Source organism: Gavialis gangeticus, unplaced genomic scaffold, assembly GCF_001723915.1.
Source record: "Gavialis gangeticus isolate Ggan-Ray unplaced genomic scaffold, GavGan_comp1, whole genome shotgun sequence".
In the NCBI taxonomy this organism is placed as follows: domain Eukaryota; kingdom Metazoa; phylum Chordata; order Crocodylia; family Gavialidae; genus Gavialis; species Gavialis gangeticus.
The window spans coordinates 39,671,276-39,678,114 of record NW_017728993.1 but is presented as its reverse complement, the minus strand read 5'-3'; the positions used below and the strand labels follow the sequence as shown (position 1 = coordinate 39,678,114).

General features: G+C 46.3%; 1 protein-coding gene across 6 annotated transcripts in view; it reads left to right on the top strand.

The window, feature by feature from the left end:
* Positions 1 to 6,727: 6,727 nt before the first annotated feature.
* ZNF644 (zinc finger protein 644) overlaps positions 6,728 to 6,839 on the top strand; it is a 102,444-nt gene continuing 102,332 nt past the window's right edge. For 3 of the 6 annotated variants that reach the window (XM_019501587.1, XM_019501583.1, XM_019501586.1), the window contains exon 1: positions 6,741 to 6,782. The gene's annotated coding sequence lies outside the window, so the exon portion shown is untranslated. Of the gene's footprint in view, positions 6,783 to 6,839 lie in introns of all 6 variants that reach the window. The other 3 variants (XM_019501585.1, XM_019501589.1, XM_019501588.1) reach the window with 3 other exon arrangements.

Sequence of the window (6,839 nt, the reverse complement as noted above, 5' to 3'; positions counted from 1 at the left end):
GCTAATTAGAGCATCCCAAGCATCTTGTGTATCAGTATCAACACACTGAAAAATGGCGGCAGGAGCGCTTTAACTGTATCTTGTCAAATAAGCTTTAGTTAAAGTGCCCTGCCGCCATTTTTCAGTGCAGAGACACTGATACATGAGACGCTAGAGGTTGCCAGAGCACGGTAATTACCATGCTCTAGCAGATTCAATTAATTGGCCTCTGATGAGCTGTAATGACAGTGCATCAGAGAAGACTTGCTGCTCAAGTACAGGCGCCCTGAGAGGGAATGAAATACACTTTCATTTGTCCATCAGTTTTAAAGGCAATTTGTAAATAATATTTAGAAATATTGGCATCATGTTACATTTTATTTTGGGATTAATCTGAAAATCCCTGGGATTCCAACTAATACAAGTTAGAGGTTTGAATTTGATTTGATATTGTCTATACATTTCTATTGCTCCTTTCACTGTGGTCCCATCACATTTCTAAAGTAGAAAAATGTAATGGATTAGATACAAGATGCCTACCCTGTCAACTAAATATAAATATAAATTTATGAAAAGAAGACTAAATTGATGTTAAAATAAACCATTTTTTGTTTTGTTAAACAAAAGAGAAAAGACTAGTTTTCATTTTTGTTTGAAGTATTTGTGACACCTTTTTAAACAGGGACAGGACAATAACATAGGAATCCGTGGCTCACAAATACTCAGACAATAGCAGTTTTTTCCTTTGATTTTTTACAATTTGTTAGATTAAATTGAAATCTCTCAATTCACTACAGTTACAGTAGAAATACCTGGTGTGATGTGTGAGGAAGTAACTGTTAGAGGAGACCTTACATTTGTGGAAGCCAATAAAATCAGTACCTTACTGTATAAGAGAGGACAAAACATGGAAATGTCTTTGTCCTTTGACGTTCTTACTTTAAAGTGTGCAAAGAAAATCTCTGTAGCAAGTCAACCAATGACACTGGTATCCTGCACACCATGTTTGCAGTGCTTCATAGATGTTTTGGTTTTATAGTTACTGTGTTAAAGTAAGAAAATCATAGGGTTGAAAGGAACCTCAAAGGTCATTTAGTCTTAGGACTTTTAGGTATCAGTCCGAAGTAAATATCTTTTAAATTTCGAAAATATTATGGGAGGATTAAATTTCTAACTGTTACTAAAGTTTACAAGTTAAAGATCCAAACGGGATTACACGTGTCTATTTTTATATAATTTTTAAAAATCATATGAAATTAAATTGTGTTTCATTTGTAAAACTAGTTTAATCTCTTTTTTTCCTCTACCTACATATAGGATGAGATGAGTATTTTGTTACTGAAAAATATTCTAACTGCAAGCCAAATTTTCAAAGAATGGTGCATGAGTGACTGCATTTCAGTGGTGAAACTGTTCACATAATGCTAATGAAGTCCTTGGGATCCTGGAGGAATGAAAGGTACTATATAAATGCATGAAATTATCATTATAAAGTTTCTCCCTCTGGGCATAGGGGGTTTTGCTGTGTATGTCACAAGGAAACATTTGCAATCTTCTTTCATTCAAAATGCTTCAGCTTAGACCTGCCCCAGCTCTCCCTCTGTGGTTTCATCCACAAAAATATCTGTATGAAGAAACAGTTTTTAAATTGGTTTCAGTGAGCATGTCTACACGTTGCCCTACAGCGATGTAGCGTGTTGCTATGTCACTGTACAATGTGCTACAGCAATGTAGCAATCACATATGTCTACACGTGATTGGCAGCTACGTTGCTGTAACAGCACACTCCCCCATTTTAGTGTGCCACTACAGTGATTGTAGTGGCAAAATCTAACCAGGGGCCACGCCCACGGTAAAATACAGACAGTTACTGCACTATGCTGCTTTAGTACTTCCAAAAGGAAGTGCTAAAGCATGGTACAGTAGAAATGTCGCTGTATGGCGATGTGTGGACACACGCAGTTAATCATATTTTACTGCCAATGTGAAGGGGCCCAATTTGGTTTGTGGTTTTTGAAAACAATTTTAAAGACAAAGATGAACTCTGGAGCACCTACTCTCAGAAGGTTTTCAAATACTGTTGTAACCAAATTAGGTCCTGTCCACATTTGTGGCAAATGAATGTAGGTTTTCATCTGTCATTCAAGGAAATAAAACAGTGTGAAATGATAGCTTAAATCTTGTTTTCAAGAGTCACATTGTACAATCTTTCATTTAAAAATACATTTTATTTATCTGACCCAATGTTCCTTAGAGACCCTTTATTGGATTCTAAGACTTTACAGTTGGCAAAAAAAGGGATCCTGATTTTGTGTCTGGGAAGGGTCACCCCAATACTGTGAATCGGGTTTTCAAAAAGAATACACCAACTTGTTTTGTAATGCAGACAAAACCATCAACCTAGGGATTAGAGAGGAATTTTCCAGCCCCTGCTTTAAATGTCTCTTTTGTTGTGGTGGGAAGTGAAACAGAACCAACCAGTTAAGGCCACAGGGCAAGAAAAAATATACAGCAAATTCCAGGTCTGTCAAATATCACAACTCATATGGCACTTTTCACACACACAGACACCCAAGCCACATCCAGAGAAGCACAGCCATGTGGTATGTGGTGCTGCAGACATGTCTGCGGTGCCACATACAGAATATTCAGTTGTTCTCCGCGCTGCAAGGGAGCAGCACGGGGGAGGGGGGGGGAGTTGGCCCCTGGATACCCAGGAGCCAAAAAAACCCATGGGGAAAAAAAGCAGAATGGCACACATGGTGGCAGTGCACCACACATGGTGGCAGTGTGCGCTGCTCAAAACTGGAGCTGGACTTGGAGGAGCCATGCTCCTCACAGCAGGATCACCACTACTGCAGCCCCAGGAGGCCCCCAGGACCCAGCTCAGTACTCCCTTATCCCAGCCTGGGTTACTTGCTGCATGCCAGAGCATGCATGGCACATGCATTCCCCAGGGACAACTACTTGTCCCTGGGGAACTAAATGTCTATGCATGTGTGAATGCGGCCCCAGAATCTATTTTAAAGACATCCTGTAAAAAGGGGGAATGCAATTTGAGCTACAGGCTGAAAACCTATGTTTTATTCCCAGGCCTTTTATAGTCTGTTCTTGATGTTTCTCTGCACTTCCTAATCTTTTTAACCACTTCTTCCCCATTGTTAAGGGGAAACACAACTACTCTATCGTTCACTCATTTTACTGAGAAGTTGGGTAGTCACTGTAGGCAGAGTTGGGAATAAAAAACAGAGCTCTAACACAACAGACTCAAGTCTCAAGCCCATTGCTGTATTGTTTTTTTGATGGAGTAGCCCCATACACTTGTTTGCATAATGAATGCTACTAGAGAATTCCTTTGTTTCTCTTTAGTGGGTAGATTACATATAGAAATTTCTGCAAGTTTGCTGTTGCCAATGAGCTTGCCCTTTGTCTCAAGTAGAAACAGCTTATTCTTTGAGGTTTCAAATTCAGTTCCTGCAAATGACCAAACATGGGCTTCGTTACTTTTGGCTCTGCCTCTTTAATGTTGAAACTTTACTTTCCTCTCAGCACCAGGAATAAGCGGCGGCAAACTAAAATGTTTAAAAAAATCATGCTGCAAGCTGAGCACTTGGTTTCCAAATAGCAGCCCTTACAATAAAATATATTTTCATCTTTTGTTGTTTGCCTTTTTCTATGGGGAGCTAATAAGCTTTTATTTAGAAAGCTGAGATTCTCAAACAATCGATGGACTCTATGGCTGAGTCCAGATGAGCTCTTGCAGCAGCACAAATAGTTTTGGCACAAATTTGTGCCTCTACTTTATGCCACAGCATATGCCCCTGCACATGCACTTTGTTGCGGGACACATTCTCCCGCTGTGGGCAAACTGCCTGTGTCTCGCTCCTCCCAGCTCCCAGTGTGCTGCTCGACTGGGCTCAATGTACTGTGGGAATTGTGGGGAGGTGGGGAGGGCTGGCTGGGGCACAGGGTGCCTCTGTGCAGGGCTAGCCTGCCGGCTGGGGAGCAGCACATGGAGACAGGGGAGCAGGCAGTCCAGGGTTGCCTGCTCCCCCATCTTGAGGCACACTGTGCCCCAGCCAGCCATCCGTGTGCCTCAGCACAGGGGCTCCACAGCACACAGGGACAGGAGAGCAGGCAATCTGCTTCCCCATCTCCGCGTTTGTCCTGGTGCACACTATTTTGGCATGCTTTGTGCTACTTTTTTTTCTGGTTTGTTTGTTTTTTTGGTGGGGTTTTGGATTGGGTTTTTTTTGCTACTGGGACATCCCAGTAGCAAATTTTGCTCAAATTTTAGCAGCACCACACATTGTTTAATGTGCAACGCATGCTGTTTGTGGCACCATAGCGGTTTGCACCACAAACCACACATGCTTACATGTGTGGACATGGCTTATGAGTAGGAATTAAATGATTCTAAGTTTCATAAAACTCATGATAAAATTGAGTTGGTAACAGTGGGACTTCCCCCTACATTTATTATTTCTATACCTGAAATAGGGGTCGTCTGGTTTATGTGGCAGAAGGTTTTGTGGATATAAATTTGGTTGCAGGGGGAATCATATATCCAAGCTAATGTGATAACACTTAATCAAATGTTTAAATAAAGGTAACATTTTTCAATATAAACTTTTCTGTAGAGGTAAATTTGGAAATGTTGTTAATGTTTAGATTTTTATACATTGAGGGCCCTGCTACATGGTCAAATTAAAGCTGATTACAAACCACCTTTAGAGTTTTTATACATTTTTCAACATAGACAGCAGAAGGCCGAGGCTAATGGGGTTCAGGGCCCCCCAAACACAGGGCAGCAGGTAGGGCCAAAAGGTAGCCCGGCTGTGGGTTCCTAGCGGCTGCTGCAGGGGTGGGGAGGGGTGCACATGTGGATAACTAGATGCCCAGCACAGCAGGCAAGTACCAGTCAATTCTGTGAAAGGGAGGGGGTTGTGGGGGGGAGGGGGCAGATCAAGGCCCCCATGGTGAGGGAGTGGGGAAGAGGTAGGGGTGAATGGGGCGCCAGCCAGGCTGGGTGATGGGACAATTGGAGCCCGGGTGGCTCATCCAAGGGTGTGGAGGAGCTCCTACCATTGTGTGAACCCTGGCAAAGGCCCAGGGATGTGTCCCCTGGATCTGTGCGCGGGGCAGAGGCAGTTGCTGCTGCATGCTGTACTTTGCCCCCAGCTGCAGCTACCCCAGGAGCAGTGTGACATCATGTGCTTGCTGCCACTGGGCTGTGCCATGCCCCCTACCCGCCTTGCAGCAGGACACATGGCATTACGCAGCTCTCAAGGCAGCGGGGTGCAAAGTGCAGTGTGCAGTGGCAGCTGCCTCTGCCCTGTGCACAGATCCAGGGGGCACGTACCCCTGTGCCTGTGCCGGAGTGTGCACAGTGGCAGGAGCTCCCCAGTGCCCTTGGATGAGCTGCCTGGGCCCTGACTGTCCCACCACCTGGCCCAGTCAGGGCTCCACTCACCCCAGCCCTTGCCCCTGCCTGTGCCCTGCTCCCTCCCTCACCACAGGGGCTTTGATCTGTTCCCTCCCCAATGTCCCTGCCCCCTCCCCCACAGACTTACCTGCTGGGGGGCAGGGGGAGAGTACACATATGCTTCCCCCCTCCAAATAATTTTTTCTCCCTGCGCCTGTGTTTTTAAGCACTAACTTTGTAGCTGGTTAGTTTTTATAGCCGGATCATCATTTTTATCATGCCATAATTACTTTGTACTGTGGCCAGTCTAAACGTACTGCATGATTAACTAGTTATTGTGTATTTTAAGTAACACGGAGCAGGAACTTTAAGTGGTTGTACCTTGGCTGGAGGGTGTCCTGCTTTGCAACTGGAACACATAACTCTAAGGAATTATTTGAAGAGAACAGGGTAGTCGGACACGTTTATACTGCTGTGTGTAGCTAGTGGGAAATGCAAGTCCCAAACTCTAATTTAATGAACTTAATTTTCTGAATGTATCTTCCCAGCAAATAAGCTTCTTAGCACGTATGAGAGGCCACCTAGCTGAGGGGACTGTTAATGGAAATCAGAGCCTGGTGCCTGCAGGCCAGCAGCTTGCTGCAGGCACGGGAAGCCAGTCCCCTTGTCAGGGCGGTGCAATGGCTCCTGAGGAGGGGAGTTCGGTAGGTACCAGTCCCATATCAGTCGGCGTGCGCAGGACTGCCAAGCCAGGTGCTAGCATCTTCAGTGGCTATGTGCAGCTCCTATAATCCACCGCCAAACTTAGTCAATGGGCAGGAGTCAACAACATGCTGCACAGTGTGCGTTTTGTCCCAGCTACAGCCTGGGTAACTGCGAAGACCCCAGTGGCAGAGGCAGGTCGTGTGCAGGCCTTGCCCTGCGTGGAACCTGTTCAACGAAGCTGGCTGACACAGAGTAAGTGCAAGCCGGTGGGCAGATCGGTGACGAGGGCCTTGTTTGGGGGCAATGCGGACCTCCACTCCTCACACCCCCATTGCCTAATTGTCAGGCTCCACAGGGCCGAGGCAGTGGTCGGTTCAGGCCGCCCCAGAGCACTGCAGAGGAGCGAGGGTGGCCCAGAGACGCCCACCCTCATCTACAAATTAGCTCCTTTAAACTTTTCCCTCCGCTGCCCTAGACAGGCCCGGGCGCGGGGGGTGTGGCGGAGACCCCAGAAGGGTGGTCGCGGAAACCTCCGCCCGCCCTAAAGCGGGAAACTCCCGCGCACGCGCCTCTGCCCCGGGACTGGAGAGGAGGGGTTTCGGGGGTCGGCGCGGTGACGTGTGACGCAGCGCGCAGACGTCACCGCGGTGTGACGCACGCCCTGGCGAGACCCGTGAGTTTCCCGTGATGGGCTTTTCTCGGCGCTGACACGGGGGGGGGGCCGCCGGGG